The sequence below is a fragment of the Gymnoscopelus braueri genome (assembly GCF_963280865.1).
Source record: "Gymnoscopelus braueri genome assembly, chromosome: 23".
In the NCBI taxonomy this organism is placed as follows: domain Eukaryota; kingdom Metazoa; phylum Chordata; class Actinopteri; order Myctophiformes; family Myctophidae; genus Gymnoscopelus; species Gymnoscopelus braueri.
In genome coordinates, this window is record NC_137625.1 from 1,811,888 (window position 1) to 1,830,435 (window position 18,548).

General features: G+C 39.1%; 1 long non-coding RNA gene and 1 pseudogene across 2 annotated transcripts in view; one reads left to right on the top strand and one right to left on the bottom strand.

The window, feature by feature from the left end:
* Positions 1-6,772, top strand: part of LOC308079206 (phenylserine dehydratase-like) — a 59,807-nt pseudogene extending 53,035 nt beyond the window's left edge. Inside the window, exons 5-7 of the transcript in view lie at positions 5,153-5,301; positions 5,426-5,515; positions 6,528-6,772. The product of the transcript in view is annotated as a phenylserine dehydratase-like (transcript). The remainder of the gene's footprint in view (positions 1-5,152; positions 5,302-5,425; positions 5,516-6,527) is intronic.
* Positions 6,773-14,197: 7,425 nt separating this feature from the next.
* On the bottom strand, positions 14,198-17,831 carry LOC308079142. The gene is made up of 8 exons (XR_013932578.1): positions 17,720-17,831; positions 17,085-17,115; positions 16,130-16,212; positions 15,858-15,906; positions 15,614-15,660; positions 15,435-15,482; positions 15,008-15,108; positions 14,198-14,904 (listed from the first exon to the last, which is right to left on the bottom strand). It is a non-coding gene; the product is annotated as an uncharacterized lncRNA (long non-coding RNA).
* Between the last annotated feature and the right edge of the window lie 717 nt (positions 17,832-18,548).

Consider the following 18,548-nt stretch of genomic DNA (forward strand, 5'->3'; position numbering starts at 1 on the left):
GCTATTGTGGCCTCCTGGTGGCGCTATAATAGGCCAACGTGAAAAGGGTGCCGTTTCTTCTTAGGCCTTGCACGACAATCGGACACTGACTGCATTCATGATTTGAGGCATTTTGTTAAAAACATGTGTTTCGCTAAATTAGACCTGTTGGTGGCGCTATAACAGGCCAATGTTAAAAGGGTGGCATTTGTTCCTCAACATAGTGTGAATGTGCGTGCAAAGTTTGAGCGCAATTGGACTGTCAATCTTAGCCAATCAGTATAGAATATGAAAAATCTAACACATCCGTCGTGATCACATGACTATAGAGATCATGTGTACCGATTTGTGTGAAATTTGGATCAAATTGGAAGGAGTAGTATAAAAAAAATGTGTTTTACATGAGTCGGCCTCCTGGTGGCGCTATAAAAGGCAGATGTGAAAAATGCAGGGCAAAGGTTTTTCCTTGACCTCTAGGGAGTGTGCATACAAAGTTTTACACAGATCGGTGCAATTATAGGTAAAAACACGAATCGGCCTGTTATAGCGCCACCATGAGGCTGATTTGAAAATTTTCAAATGGTAGTTCTTCCTCGGCCTAATGGGAATGTGCGTGCAAAATTTCGGAAATTGCATGCTGTGTTCATGTTTTGAGGCATTTTGTTCAAAACGGAGCACTCCTGCAAACTTTGGAAGACATTCTTAGCCAATCAGGATGGAATATGAGAAATCTGAAAGACTTGTTTTGTTTAATGACTATAGAGATACTGTGTAACGATTTGCGGGATTTTCGGACAAAATCTATAGGAGTACTGTCAAAAAATATGTTTTGCACAAATCGGCCTCCTGGTGGCGCTATAAAAGGCCCATGAGAGAAATTTTGGGCAAAGGTTCTGAATTGGCATCCAGGGAGTGTGTGTGCACAGTGGCGCTGTGATCAAGCCAACGGTGCCAGATATTAGCTGCTCACAGACGGACGGACGGACACACACACGGACGGACGGACACACGGGCGGACGGACGGGGTGGAAAACATACTCTCTCACCATGCCTTTCGGCCTGGCGGAGACAATTATGCTATACAGACGGCAGCCTATGTAAGAAACCGGTGTTACAGTAATCGCACAAAGAAAACACCATATGAGATGCTCACAGGCAAGAAGCCAGACATGTCCAAACTTCAGAAATTTGGATCTGTGTGTTTTGCCTACACACAAGAGAAAGGGAAGTTAGATTCCAGATGTGAACACGGCATTTCTATTGGATATAAGTACACAAGATAAACACAAGATAAGCCCAGCTTATCTTGTGTACTGTCCAGACACAGATAAGGTCCAAAAACACAGGTTGTTGAAATTCACAAACAAGACAGCCCAAGAGAAGGAAACACAGACACCTGGGTCACACATTGAATGTCAGGACAGAGAGGTACACCCCAGGGTCCTTGACAATGAGGAAAATGTTGATGAAAAAATGGGAAATGCATCAGGTCAAAGTGTTCAAGGTGATGTTTCTGTGGCTGAATGTGAACGGCCAAGCACTGAGGGTGAGGCTAGAAAGAACCCACCTAGAGCTAGGAGAAAGCCAGTGCACTTACAGGATTATGAGATTGAGGATACAGTAGACCAACTGGTAACATGTGTACACAAAATGACCAGGATGCCATAGGGTCAACCAAGTCACGGCAGTGGATCAATGCAATGAATGACGAAATGCAGTCACTAGAAGAGAATGACACATTCAAGATCACCCAGTTGCCTCTAGGCAAAAAGGCAGTTGGGGGGTAGGTGGGTTTATACTCTCAAGTGTGATACTGATGGGTCAGACAAGTATAAGGCAAGATTTGTTGCAAAAGGTTACAGCCAAAAACAAGGCATTGACTATGAGGAAACTTTCTCACCTACAGCTGACATGACAACTGTTAAGAGTTGTCATGCAATAGGCAGTGCAGGAAGATTTAGTTTTACACCAAATGGATGTGAAAACTGCATACATGCATGCACCCATTGACTGTGAGGTCTATTTGGAACAACCTGAAGGTTATGAGAAAAAGTCAAAAAGTTAGTATGCAAATTACAGAAGTCCCTATATGGTCTAAAGCAGTCAGGCAGAAACTGGAATGCTCTGTTACATGCATATCTCACTGAAAATGGTTTTGAACAAAATTCTGCTGATCACTGTCAATACACAAGGGACAAACAAAACTAAAAAGTGATTCTGATTGTATGGGTTGATGATCTGATAATCGATGCTAACAATGAGGAGGTTGTGAAAAGTGTCAAAATGATGCTCACTGAGAGGTTTAAAATGAAAGACCTGGGGAAATTAAACAATGTTCTTGGTATAGATTTTAATCAGTCAGAGGGTCAAGTCACAATGTCACAGGAAAGGTATGTGAACAAAATCCTCTCCAGATTTGGAATGCAAGATTGTAGGATCAGAGAAACCCCATGTGAGTCTAAACTTGAATACACAGAAAATGCTGACAAAATGGAAGAAATGGAAGAGCCTAGGATGTATAGAGAGGCAGTAGGAAGTCTGATCTATTTGGCTACATGCACTAGACCAGATTTAAGTTTTGTGGTCAGTAAACTTTCCCAGCATTTTGCTGAACCAAGTGGATGCATTGGAGCACTGTGAAGCATGTGTTCAGGTATCTTAAGGGTACAACAGACCGTGGATTATGCTTTAAAAAGGATGACACAGGTAAACTGGGCCTAATAGTCCATAGTGATGCAGACTGGGCCTCATAGGTTACAGACAGACGTAGCACCACAGGGTACTGTGCCAGTCTGAGTGTGAGAAGCTCTCTCATTTCATGGAAGAGTAGGAAACAACCAACAGTTGCACTGTCTACCTGCGAGGCAGAATACATGGCCTTAGCGTCAGCCATACAGGAGTGTATGTATTTACAACAGCTACTCAAAGGTATTGATGAGTATAGGTTTATGATGACAACCAAGGAGCTATTGCACTTGCCAGAAATCCAGTAAATCGGTAACCTCACTCCGTCAAATGGAAGAAGCTTGCGACACACATTTTGTTTCACAGCGTACTTGCATCTGAGACTCCGGTCGCAGAATCGATTACAGACGGAGTTTCATTTTTTCAAGCTACTAGGCAGGTGATTGGATGATCCCGCCCCTAGCAGCCGCTGATTGGTTCGAATGCGCAGCGGTTCGGGCAGCTTTACTCTGTGAGCAATCCCAGACCCTCCTTCCTGAAACCAAATGCAAATGAGATTTCCGGAGGGAGGGGGGTTTACCAGGCTAGTAAATCGGCAGCGGTGCAAACATATCAATATTAAATATCCCTTTATCCGAGAAACTGTGAACAGTGGGAGGATATGTTTGGAATATTGTCCTACTGACAACATGATAGCTGACTTAATGACAAAACCAGCCACTAAGCTACAACTGAAAAAGTTTGCTCAGTATTTGTTTGGCACTTAAAGTGTAAGAAATGCATATATGTGCCATTGTGTTTTCTCCCCAAATGGGGAGAATATTTAGTTTTGTTTGTATTCTGTTATGAAAATGTACCACAATAAGCTAGGATCGAGTGGGGGTGTTAAATGTTGTATCTTTATGTGCGCCCTTGCTAAGTGTGTCCTGCAGAGGGCAATGTTGTCTGCAGTGCGTCCAGGACGTGACGTCGCTGACTATACCTTGCACTACCTGTGGCCTCTACCTTATCCGGTCAGATGTTGTTTGGATGGAATACAGAGCGGCAGCATCACCGCATCTTTCCTACCTGATATAAATAAATATGCCAAGTGAGTGAGTTCTATTAAATCTCCACCGCAACGCACTACGCCTAACAGGATGTAAAAAAACCTCTGGAACTCGATGTGTTAAAACTGTAGTGTGTTAAAGCTCTTTTCAACAAGTTGAAGGACCCCTTAGCTGAGAGAGAGATGAACCAGGGACCCCCACTATATACTGTATGAAATGATGTTGCAGATATAATTTATTCATAGATTACATAGATAGCTTCATAGACTTGTTTGACAGCACTATCATCAGTGTTTTTTGTTTATTTCAGACATTTAACCATTTAAACCCTCAATACTTAGTAAACTTGACCTTTGGCTCTGTCCTTGGTTTGCTCCTTTTTCCCTCTACACACAGGGTTCAAGTGGTTAATGTAAAAAAAACTACAACTCTGAAGACCCCTGGTATACAGTATCAGCACAGCTGTGATTCCGTCATAGAAGATAATCAGTGCAGTGCTGATACAACATGTGAAACATACTGTATGTAAATTATACAGGCGGGTGACACATAAAAGGAAAAACCAACAGTGATGTGTTACAGTAAATTGTTCCAGTGTTGTTATACTGTAGATCAGCACTCCTGAAATGTTCCTCTTGTTCAGTCAGATTACTCAACTTGAACGTAACTTAGATTTAGAACTAAAGCTTAGATTTATAAATGTATTAAAACCCATTTAGACCTGAGGCTGATGCTAATAACGCCTTCTAAATCCTGACTTAAGTTTTTCAGAAAAACTTCAAATATCTATTAAAAAATTACAACAAATGTATGTTGCTATATACTGTACATATCAAAAGGGTTCCCGTCCTGAGGGTAGAACAGAATGGATGTAGTGTCTAATGCAGTGGTTCTCAAACTTTTTCATGTCAAGGACCCCCAAATTGACACTCGTTAGCCCGTGGACCCCCATTGGAAAAGATATGCCAGCTACGGACCCCCATAAGAGAAGCTTTTTACGGCTCTAGCAGTGATTCTCAACTATTTTAATTTCAAGGACCCCCAGTTTGATATGCATTAGGCTACGGACCCCCATTTAATGGCATTTATATCGCTGGGACCCCAATTTACATTGTAAAAACAATGTTAATTTAACTCTGAGAGTATAAAAATGTGTAGGTATAGTTACAAATAGGGGTTCCCGGTATAGTTACAAATAGGGGTACAAATAAATAGGGGTACAAATATGTAGTTATAGTTACAAATAGGGGTTCCTGCCTTAAATGGGTTAAAATAATGTGAAAATAAAACTGTAAGGAACATATTACTACTGCTGTTTGAAGACCTAATTGGTCAATGGACTCTGTGTCCACTGATTGTTTACTGACAATCCCCAGCCTTAGAGAAGATGTGTGAGCCTGATGTAGTCGTGGTGTGTGGTGATACATGTGTGTGTCCAGTCTAGGCTTTGAGGTTCTGGAGAAGATGGGTGAACCTGACGTAGTCGTGGTGTGTTGTGGAGGTGGAGGCCTGCTGGCTGGTGTTGCTGCAGCTATCAAACTGTCAGGTCGTCATCAGACCAGGATCTATGGAGTAGAACCAGAAGGACGTACAATTACCATACATAATACTGCGCTCACTCAGTATATTTAGAATTATTATGCATTTGTTGATAAAGGTGTTGTGAGGGATTCGGATGATTTAATGTGTGGAAATGTTCTATTTTGATACAGCGTGCACCATGCACAGAAGCTTCATTGAGAATCAGCCAGTGGGTATGGACACCAAAAGCATCACCTCAGGACTAGCACCACCTTTTGCAGGTACCCGTATTACCTCTGTCTGCAGTGGAAGTGATTGGTGAAGTACTTTATGTCTCTCTCTCTGTCTCTGTCAGAGACAATTAAAAAACCACACCTGTGATATCACAGGACTATGACTTTTTATGGTGTGGTGAGTCCAGCCATCTGCAAGAGGGTCGGTCTGTGTATCTGTCTGTGTTAATCTCGTAAACCGCTAGCCTGGTTCCAGCCGAATCTGCCTTTGCAAAATCGCATCGCACTTTAGCCATCGGCAGATTAGGTCTGGCCCCCCTCCATAGAGATTCCATTTCTCTCCCTCCGCAGTGGTGTGGAGCCAACCAGGGCCCAGTATCCAAATGTGGGCGGGCTTATCACCTTATTTGGAGCAATGACGTACAAGGAAGCACTGCTCTGATTAGTTCGTGAACAAGGAAGCACTGCTCTGATTGGTTTAGGTCTAACCAATAGAGTCCGTTTGGATCTTTTTGTAACCGCCCCTTGGAAAAAAATCTATCGTTGATAGGGACCAGACTAATATCCACGCAGTGTGTCGTGTGATATTGTCTGGCCACGCGAGGCTAGTAAACCGCTGGACCGATCAGTGCCAGATATCTTGTGCACAATGGCAGTAAGGCCACAGAAGTGCCTCCATTATTGTTTTTCACATAATGTTTTACACTTTTCACTTTATGATGGAAGTCAATGGGCCTGTGATCGCACTGAAACCTTGCCCAAATTTGACATCTATGATGTCATAGACGACTGACATCATAGATGACTGATATCACACCATCCGCACTCATGAACAACGTTTAAAAGTCTTCAATAAGCCGCAGCAGCAATTAATGACAGACACGTTTCAACCTGTTGGCCTTCGTCAGCATTTCACTTCAAATGCTCAGAAGGTCACCGTGATATTGGAGAGATTTTCCAATTGGTCTTCAGAAACGGGCACATTTTCAGTGACGTCATCATTTGCAACTATTTTGTCACCATTGCTTCACTTAATTCATAGTTTGTGTGTTTTATCCAGGCGCCCTCCCCTATGAGCTGTGTAAACGCTTCGTGGAGGCCATCGTCCTGGTGAGCGACGAAGAGCTCAAGGCGGCGGTGTCCACACTCTACAAGTCAGGTCTAGTGGTAGAACCGTCAGGTTCTGCTGCGTTCGCTGCCATCGTTAACAACAAGATACCCAACATGGAGAACAAGAATGTAGTGTGCATCCTCAGCGGAGGGAACATTGGCAAAGATGAACTCACTCATTTCCCTGATTGACAAACCTAGTGCTTATATTCACCTATCTGCCTTTTATGTTTTTATGTACCTCATCCTAGTTTAATAGCAGAAATAATTTTTCTATCACATCCTGTGTATTAGTTAACATGATTAATCTATGAACGGACACAACATCCATTCAGACAGTAGACTAATATACTATACATTAGACGTGGCATCCATTCTGACAGTAGATTATACTTTATACACGATCCATTCAGACAGTACACTGTACATTAGACCATTGGTTCTCAAAGTGGGGTCCGGGGACCCCCAGGGGTCCTTGAGGGAGTTCCAGGAGGTTCCCAGCTAAATGATGGATAGTTAGGAACCAAATGGACCCTTATGGGTCTGTAACTCTCAGAGTTAAATTAACAGAGTTAAATTAACATTGATTTTACAATATAAATTGGGGTCCCAGTGATAGAAATACCATTAAATGGGGGTCCGTAGCCTAATGCATGTTAAACTGGCGGTCCTTGAAATTAAAATGGTTGAGAATCACTGCTAGAGCCGTATTATGGGGGTCCGTAGCTGGCATATCTTTTCAAATGGGGGTCCGCGGGCTAATAAGTGTCAATTTGGGGGTCCTTGACATGACAAAGTTTGAGAACCCACTGCATTAGACACAACATCCATTCTGTTCTACCCTCAGCTTATTACTGTAGTATTGTTTTACACAATAATGGGAATGACTTGAATATTGTTGCCACCAGTAACCACCATCCACAGTGGAAATGTACAGTATGTGAAGTCAATACTGAGCCCTGTTTTCTTGGATTTTATATTCATGTTGGCCTACCTCTGTCCTTTGCGTGTGCCTTTCTTTGTTTTAATTCTCTTATATTGCACCCACAACAAGTGTCATTTGAATTTATGCTCTTAATGCAAAGATTGATTGAATTAACATTTATGCTTTATGTTCATGTTAGTAAGTTTAGTAAACATTACTTGTGTTTTAATTTGAAAGAGACTGTCAGACTGATGATTCACCTTTTATTTTGAAACATTGTAAGAATGACAAAGCGGAACACATTATACAGTAGACTGTACATTAGACATGACATCCATTCGGGCACTTGACAGACAGTATTCTATACATTAGACACAACATGCATCCATCCATCGGGAACTGAATAGACCTCAATGAAGGTTTCCTCATTCACACAGTACACAATACATTAGACATGACATCCAGTCAGACAGGAGGCTATACATACATATATCCCTCTATCACAACTAACTCTAAATGTAATGAGTTTAAATGTATGTACCAACAATGTGCACCTGTAAAACTGTCAAATAATAAAGTTCTGCTTCTTCTGAATGAGGAGAACCAATTAAGCCATACATGAACATTGTGTTCATGTTATTTGTTTTCGAGAACTAAACTGACTGTAAGCATTGTGTAGAAGAATAAATCCCATGTGGAACTGTCTTAAAATAATAATTAGTGTTTATAAGTAGTGCTAATAGTGCTTCAGAGGGGCCATGCACATCAAATACATTTTCAATTTCCAGGAACATGTACAGTATATTAACTAAAGAACAGGGAAAACTGTTGCGCCCTTCTTTGTCCTTTGGTTAGGGTTGGTCTCAAAAACATAAAGGAAAACTGGCAGAAAAAGACTCGCTCACTGCATAAAAATGAAGGAAAACTCCTTTGACATACAGTATAATGCTTGTGTGTTCGGTGCTCAAAGTGATTTAAAAAAGCACTATGAGCATTATAGCACTGACGAAGGTCCTAGGACTGAAACGTTTGCTTTTTTAAATCACTATGAGCACCGAGCACACTATGAGCATTATATTAAATAAAGTATATTTTCTTAAGTCTGTCTAAGAGGTTTTCCTTCATTTTCATGCAGTGAGTGAGTCTTTTTCTGCCAATCTTCCAGTATATTCACTATAAATGTTGAGATAGAGCAGTGGTCCTTAAAGTGGGGTTCAGGGACCCTTAGGGTTCTTTGAGGGGGGTCCAAATGGATCCTTGCATCTCCTAAACCTGAGAATACATATCATGTGACCAAGTTTGGTTACATCTGTACATTCTCAGAGTTATGGGGGTCCTTGAAATAAAAAAAGGTGAGAACTATGGGATAGAGAAAATACATTTTCCTCTTTGTTCTTGTCCAATGTGTGAAGAGAAAAACAACTCAACCATATACAATAGATGAAAAACATACCTAACATGTATCCCCCCTCACTGTATGTGTGTGTCCAGCATTTTCAGCAAAACTGATTGATTTGATTTTCTGTATGACATACATTTAACAGAAGTTACAAAGTTGCACACTGTATGCGAGAGATTCATTGCAAGAGATTGGACATGATTCACGTTGACACTTTGTAGCCTGTAATTTGTTAACAGATTATGTCATTGTGACACATAAAAGACAAGAATATGATAAATAATCACTTAATTCCACAGTCCACACCCTCTTCTTCTGAAGAACCTGTAGAATGCGTTTCACTTTGCAGGTTGCAGATCCGCTCTGGGTCTACAGCAGATATTGCAGCAGATACGGAAACATTGAGTACATGTACATCAGTGGGATCAATACCATTTTCGGGTTTCTGATCCAAACAGGGATGACATAGCTTCCACTACCACCATCAAAAGGATAACGTGAAACTGGATAGGTCACACCCTTATAGGAACTAGACACATGAAATCTAGTGTGGTTATGTACGCGGATGACTCAACCATGTACAGTACAGCATCTACAGTAGGTGAGTTAAATGATATACTCAATGCTGAAATTAAATCAGTAGCGGATTGGGTCGGCGAGAACAAATTAGCACTGAATATTGCTAAAACCAAATGCATGGTGTTTGGATCTAGACATATATTGAAAAGTGATCCTCAATTGTGCCTATCACTTGCCGGGAAGCCAGTGGAACAGGTGAAGGAGGCTAAACTGCTTGGATTTGTATTAGATCCTAAACTAAATTGGACAAAGCAAATTGATAATATAGTAACTAAAATGGGAAGGAGCATCGCTATAACCAGGAAATGTTCCAAGTATATTACATTAAAAACTCTGAAAGTAGTAACTCAAGCTTTAGTCTTGTCACACCTTGAGTACTGCCCAGTTGTTTGGTCATCCGCTACAAAGAAAGACATACAGAAATTGCAAACAGCTCAAAACAAAGCTGCCAGATTAGCTCTCCAGTGCTCCAAGCGCACACGTGTAGTAGAAATGCACAGAAATCTATCATGGCTTACTGTTTTAACTGACCAAAAACCCCAGTATTTCTTTGACCAGGTAGGATACAGAAGAGATGAACATACCCATATGACTAGACAAGCCAGTTCAGGTGATGGTAACACTTAAACCAAGAACAGATCTTCTCAAAGCTTCTACTATCTATAGAGCTGTAATAGGATGGAACTCATTGCCTAAGTACATAATTAATACAAACACAAAATTCATCTTTAAGAAAAAGTTAAAAGAACACCTGATGAAAACATGCCTGTACTAATCCCCAGAAACACAAAGTTTAATGTGTAATAAGTGATTTAGTTATAGTTTTAATTGTATTACTTGATTGTACTTTTTGTTTTTTATTTTCTATTTTTATTTAGATTACAGTGATTGTAAAGTTGATGTAAGGAATGTCTCTGTTAAAATGTTTGTCTGTGTCGGACCCCAGGAAGACTAGCTTTTGTCATGGCGAAAGCTAATGGGGATCCTAATAAACAATAAACAATAAACAAATAACATCATGTCCTTGTCCTGAATGCAAATTGTCGCTTTATAGCCACATAATATTCACATTCTGTGTGACTCAAGTCTGTAAAATATGCACATAAGATATGTAAAAAAGAATGGGCTGATTGCCATGCCACTCATACTCCCAGGGAACATTGACTGACCCCACGACCCCTTTCCTCTAGCGCCAGCCTTATGCGCCAAATCTCCATGTTTTCTGTGATTTAAACACACTTAAGCTTTTTAATCATGGCACTTTACTTCACTGTGAAGCTTTTAATGCCTTTTTATACCTTATAAAAGCACTTTGAATTGCCTGTGTTCTATACAAATAAACTTGCCTTTCGTGTGTAAAAACGTACAGTTTTTCTGTAAATGAGCATGGCATTAATGTTTCCAGCTTCAAGGACTGCTAGAGCAACCCATTAATTAAATTGTAACTAGAAAATGACAGAGCCATAGACATAGCTCTGTTGTCTGGCTCTGATACCAACACTACTCAGTGCTTGCAGGGAATCAATAAACCCCTTAACAGACGACGTCACACTGATAAGAACCAGTATGCACGCGCAGGCCGGCACCAAATGAAACCCATTCTGTCAGGTCTCGCTAGGACGCGCCTCACTAGCCAACACACAAGAGGAGGTTGAATGAACTGAAACCAGCGAAACCCCGAAACAATATGGAATTGATTGCATGAAACAATCATCTATGCGCGTGCAGTCTCAATGTTGGTAAACAAATAGTCCTCTGCTGGAGAGATGGGGATGTTGCACTATAATACACCTGATTTCCAAGCATCTTCCAGTGTGACTGAAGGTTAGACCGTCTAAAATGTAAACCAGAAAAGTTCTGCATCTCCAGGACTTTAGACATTTGAACACAGACTCATTTAGACACATTACCCTATTCAACAGAAGACATGGCATAGGGTCTATCAGGTAAACATCAAACCTAGCATCTGTCTCTAAACTATCTAAGTAGCCTAATGTTGTGGTCAAGAAAGCAGTAGGCTATATGTCTATCTACATACAGTAACATACATAGCATACTGTATGTATGTCTATCTACATACAGTAACATACATAGCATACTGTATGTCTATCTACATACAGTAACATACATAGCATACTGTATGTATGTCTATCTACATACAGTAACATACATAGCATACTGTATGTCTATCTACATACAGTAACATACATAGCATATGTCAACAAATAACCAAGGTAGTGAAGTGAGTGTTGGGGGGGAAGGTAGCCCCATCTGTGACCTAACCCATCGCTGTAGCACTGTTGATTTTGACAGCAAATTTTGATTTAGTTTTAGTCAGTCTTTTGAATAGAATTCTGTTTAGTTTGAGTCATATTGTAGTCACCTGAAATGTTTACTTTTAGTCTAGTTATAGTCGACTAAATCTACAGTTGATTTAGTCGACTAAAATGTATGTTGGCGGTGCCTTGATGGCGTCATAATGAAAATAGCCGATCTACAAGCTCATTGTCTTTCAGTTCTACTGGATCTCTTCTCCACTAGTCCTTCCCTAACATTTTAGTCTAGTTTTTATTTGTTGACAAAATTATCAATATATTTTGTCATAGTTTTAGTCATCATATCTTAGTTTATATTTAGTTTCTTTGTAGTCAGTGAAAAACGGTAGTCGACCAACATTTTTCGTCATAGTTTTAGTTGATGAAATCAACACTGCGCTGTAGCTGGAGTCTGGAGCTACAGTGATGGGAGAGCTCACAGACCCCCATCTGTGACCTGAGATAGATGGGGGCTGAGGCAGCATTTCAGAAAAAAATAGAAGGTGGCAAAAAAAAAAGTAAACACTTAAGCCCTACTTTTAACCAGTTTAAACCCCATGCATGTACTTTGTTGACCGGAGTCCCCCATGAGTTTATACTACTGTCTAAATCAGACAGATCTGCAAAACATAATGATGGGGAAAATATGTATAAAGGAACAGAATTTGAGGTTAATGAGACACACCTGGGACCCCAAATGTTGCCTCTGTATGGATATCTGTGGTACAAGGTGCACTAATGATGAAATCAGCTGTGGTAGTATGAATCCCAGAATACACTTGGATGTCCATGGCACATAGTTTCATGTAGGTCAGTGGCTATAGAGGGATGCCTATTAGAGAACATGCAGTTATTAATAGACCAGCAGAGGCTACGGCTGAATACACCTGCATGGACCACCTTAAACCACACCAAACACATGTAAACTTGCTGATATGTGTCCTACGCACGCGCACACACACACACACACACACACACACACACACACACACACACACACACACACACACACACAGACAAACAAACAGGCTACTGTTGGTCTTAACTTTCCCACTGAGCATTTTTCGGTCTATTAGCCGTTTAAATGACGTCTAAACGTCACCTAGCCGTCTAGGCTAAATCCGGTTTATGAGTGGTCTAGAATTGAAAGTTTTTTCAACGTCTAAACCTAGCCTAGACGTTGTTTCAACGTCTTTTGGACGGCTAGATATAAATATATAACCGTTCAAATGACGTTGAAAGAACGTCTAGGCTTAGCCTAGACGTTGAAAAAACTTTCATTTTTAGACCACTCATAAACCGGATTTAGCCTAGACGTTATTTAGACGTCTAATAGCCCGAAAAATGCTCAGTGGGTTAAACCCTATTATAGACTATATACGTTGTTTAGACGTCATGTAAACGTCTATTTAATAAGGATATTAATATACTTATAATTAAATCATGTTTAAATAACATCTAAACAACTTGTAGGCATTATATACCTTTAAGATATATCAAATTATTCACACGAAACCTATATTAATGCATTTAAATGCCTCAATTTTAATGCAGATCCAGGTTCTCTACAAAAAAAATACCTGATGGACCAAATTTAACCCGTTTTGCTTACCTTTGTAGAAGTGTAGTCCCATGTTCTGATAATTTGTTTACATTATGTTGTTATCTTTCAGGATCTTTTAAATATGTTGCAGTGTGACACTAATGTCATGCTACTCTTTATTGTACCACTGGATAAAAACTTTTTTCTTAATGTTAACATTGATCTACTCTGAACATAACTATCCTTCAACTGTAATTTCAATCACAATACATATTTCAACAAAAAAAATACCAAAGCTTGTACAATCGGTCTTTAATTTCTGCACCTCTTAATGCTTTAAGCCATTAACACCTGTCATGTTAGATTTTAAACACATCTTATACTTGAGCTATTCAAAAATAGCAGATCTACAAGCTCATAACACGGCACTCGGCGCTAGTCGATCTGCTATATTTTTGTTTTAACAATATTGAACATTTTTGCAAATCTTTGAATGTATGTTTTACCTCAAATCTTTGCTTTGCCTATATATATATATATATATATATATATATATATATATATATATATATATATACACACACACACACACACACACACACACACACACACACACACACACACACACACACACACACACACACACACACACACATACATACATACATACATACATACATACATACATACATACATACATATATATATATATATATATATATATATATATATACATACACACACACACACATACACAAAGATTTGCACAAAAAAAAATTTACTCTCCAAAAAATAGAAGATCTACAAGCTGTTAGCGCGGCACCGAGTTCCGCGCTATGAGCTTGTATATCCAGGGTCCCCACACATTTTTAGCAATGAATTTCCAAAACTTTTCCAGAATATTTAGCCCAATTTCCAGGCCTATATAACAATCATTCAGCGCAATAATGTGTCTCTTACTCCTATGTACAATGCCCAAAGATAGGCAGTGTAGCAAAAATAAAGCATAGAATGGTACAATTCCATTCAAATTTCGTGCAAAATTAGGGCAACACAATTGAGACATACATTAGGCTGCCATCACACAGCCCGTTTGGCGAAAAACTACTTATGTTACATATTTCGTGTAATGTTATACATGTTTATGAAAATGTTTTGTGTTAACAAAATCAATAGCCAAAAACAATGCATAGCCAAATATTTTTTCCAGGACCCTTGATAAATTCCAGGACCTTAGATCAATTCCAAACCTTTTCCAGTACTGGATTTTTTAAATTTCTATTCCAAAATATTTCCAGGAATTTCCTGTATATCTGCTATTTTCTGAATAGCCAAAGAAATCTTAAGTGACACAGATGCGTTCCCTATCTTAATGGGATAAACAACCATAAAAGACAAGTTTTAACAAAATGTTTTGACCAAATAATAACATTGATTTGCTTCAAGGCGTTGCCCTCTTCTTGTATCCCCCTCCACCACTTCTACCAGGCGCCTGCTTGAAGTGGTCAGAGATGGCAGCGCTCACCAGGTTCTCCATTGTCTCTCTGAATGTCTTCTGAACGGCTTCTGCAGTCAAAACAATGACATATAACTCTCATACACACACGTGTACAACTTGAATAAGCAATCAACAAATAACTAGCACTGACAATATTACAGTTATTTTTACCATTGATGACAGAAAGATAGAAGGTAGTGCTTTTGAAAGCTCTCTCCTGCTGTCCGGCACCATGCTAGTAGAAATTAGTCATCAGGCCATTGGTGAAAAGTCTGAAACAAAAGGAAAATGAGAAGCTAAATCGTCAATGGCATACTATGCCAACAATAATGTTGATATGAAACAGAAATAATAAATAATACACTAACACAGTGGGAAATGATAAATAATACTTCCATTCTTACTTTTCTCCGACATGGGAAACTGAAATAAAGAAACCTTGTGACAGTCTGCCTGTGCTTTAGGATGTGAGGCTATACTTTGGCAGGTGCAGATCTTAATAAACAACATTACTTGTTTTACAAGTTCAACATCATCATCCCTACCCAATTACATCTTTGCCACAGTAAGATGACTTCCAAACTTTATAAAAAGGTACCTTTTGGAATCCTGTGAATGTTTCTCCTCCGAGTTCTGATAAGATTTCCTGTTGGTGAAAGACAAGGCAATTACATGTCATACTTGCTACTTACTGTTGGGGGGAGAAAAGAAAATTAAACATCTTACTTGCACCATTGCAACCTATTTTGCTCACTGCTACAGTCAATTTAAATTTACCTTGTGGTGTTATTTCTTCATTGGGGCTGGAGTAAGGCTTCTATTCACTGTTGGGGGTAAAGGAAATAAATTAGACATAGTCACCGTTATGATCACTCCTAGACTCAAAATCTACCTTGTGTAGGTAGTCCTTGCTCCATTTCATCTTGGAGTAAGGCTAAGATTCTCTGTTTGGTGGGGGTACTTACTCATCTCACTTACAAACTCACCATTTATATCACTGGAAAACTCAAATAAATTGTACCTTGTGGTTGTGGAGTCCTGGCACTGCTTTGGCATACGCCTATGATACACTGTTGGGGAGAAAACAAAGTAAATTACATGTCATAATTACACCATCACTATTGTGCTCACAGCTATAGCAAATCAAATTCTACATTGTGTAGTCCTGACTCTTGCTTGGACTGGACTGAAGCCACAATTCACTGTTAGGGGTGGAAGACAGTGAAATTACATATCCAACATAATGTTTTCAATGTCATCTCCAAATATCTCCACTTAGCCATCTACACATACCTACATATATGTACATATCTACACATAGATCTGTGTCCTCAGTCCATTCAGGGCAGCTTGAGCAAGCAGTGTATTGCTGTGATCTGTTTGAAAACAATGACATTATTAATTTCACAGCTTGTCTCAGCCCCATATAGCAGTACTGACTCCACTGTAAATGGATCCACAACAGCACTGTTCCTCCGTAGCCTGGCCAAAACAAAATCTAGGTGGCTTCTGCAATGAACATATAAACGAATTAATTAATTCTAAGATTGGGAGTATCAATAGCAGAGGTTATGTAATCTAGAGTGTACACTGTACAGCTTGAAAATTAAATAATACATTTTTAGCCCTGACAATTACTGCAACATCACCCGTTTTAAATACAGTTGTTGATGTAATGGTGATGTCTTTTTGAACTTCCTTTCCCTTGTTGACATCCTCCATTCAAATTAAAGTGTGTCATAGGTGAGTAAAGAGTCCAACAACACTGGAATGACTCTTAACTAGTGTTGCGATTATTAGAAACATGCATTTCTACAGGATATAAGACATTTTAGTTTGTAAGTCATGTCATTCAATTGAATGTACAAGTGGCCAATACAAAGCATAAGAGCTCCATTCTGATTGTTACTGTGAGCACATTAACTTTGTAGGAATTTGCTACATCTCAACATATGTGATACGAGAGGCTCCTGGTAACTATAATAGCAGTTAAATTCAAATGTACAATTTTGCTGAACTACCAAGGAGACATAACATGTTTGTTGTAAACACCTTTGTGGTGTTTACAGCCTATTGCTAGTAAGACCTGGTGTTGAGGTGTGGATAGGGGCTGTCAACGTGGTATTCTGTGGGCAGTGTGTATAGTTTAAAAACAATCTGTAGAGTTTAGTTGTATAACTATCTAAACATTGGCACAACATCCACCACAGGACATGACAGCGTGGTTACATAATATAGCCAAACTCACATGTTTCCATTACCCTTTGCCATTTGTGTTCCTGAAACAAGATTGACAAAAAAAGACATTTTTATGGCCTAATATATCACATGTAGTCCTCACAAGAGGTGATAGCATTAACATTGGATATCACCAGTAGTGACAAGTAGTCTACACATTCTCTGAAATTAATTTGTTGTTTTGGTGTCACTTTAAACAGAAGAGATCTATAAATACACGTACAGTCACTTTGTTCCAATTAAAAATAGTTAAAAAGAGTAAATAAACTAAACATTTCACAACATCTTCAACATGTTGGTACATGTTAGCCTGCACATTGTTAAAGAACAATAATTTATTACACTGTACCATATTCAACAAGGTTCACTCCAATTGGAACAAAATAAAAGATTATACACAATTTATGTTCCGTGGTTTTACTCCTTGCAGTAAAGTAGTGGATCTACAAGCTCACACCGTGATGCAGATGCAAAGCGTTGAGCTTGTAAATCGACGTTCTTCACGGACTGCTAAAGTTAGCTGCTGGCTTTATGCATCTAGCAGCTTAGCTAGCTAGCTGCAGCAGCTAGCAGCTTCCTTTAGAAGTTATAAGCTTGCAAGCGGCTTAAGAAAAGTTTTAAAATCAATAAGCAAAGAACACTCACCTCTATAGTCGTATTGCCATTTAAATAATTAAACTTCATGGTGATGAACATCGTGATAACTCGCATGAAATGTATCTATTTGTGAGTGTTTACTGTTTGTCGTCCGCAACCGGAACCACTAATGTTGCCATGTCTCGTGAGAAAATCAGAAAACCAACCTCCGAAACCAATCTGCGGTTTACTGTTGCTGTGAAGCCCAGTGTTGCCAAGTCTCGTGAGAGAAATAAGCAAACCGAACTACAAAGACAATCTGCGGTTTACTGTGGAAAGTCTGGTGACGAGAGGTTAGCGGTTTACTGCTTGGCTTTCACTCGTTCCTCAGTATTTTATATTAGCCTATCACCAATACTGCAAACTGCCGTTATTTTTTATATTTATGCATTTAAAAAAAAATATTTGCATATATCACCATTAATGCAAACTGCATTATTTCGCTATAATAGTGAGATTTAATAATTTCTATTGTTAGCATCCTAAAATAAACGATTTCAAACAACATGAAATTAAGTAAATGTCATGGTTTAAAACTGGTCTAAATGTAGACGTTGATATATGGTTTTGATTTAAACGTCTAAATCTAGGCTAAATTCAAACTATACTGTATATTGATAAATGCTATTCAAATTATTTTAGTCCAATATTTGGAGATCAAGTGCAGCTTACAGTTGTTTTTTTAATCAAAGTTTTCAAACAACATGACTAAAAAAATAAGTAAATGTCATGGTTTAAAACTGGTCTAAATGTAGACGTTGATATATGGTTTTGATTTAAACGTCTAAATCTAGGCTACATTTAAACTATACTGTATATTGATAAATGGCTATTCAAA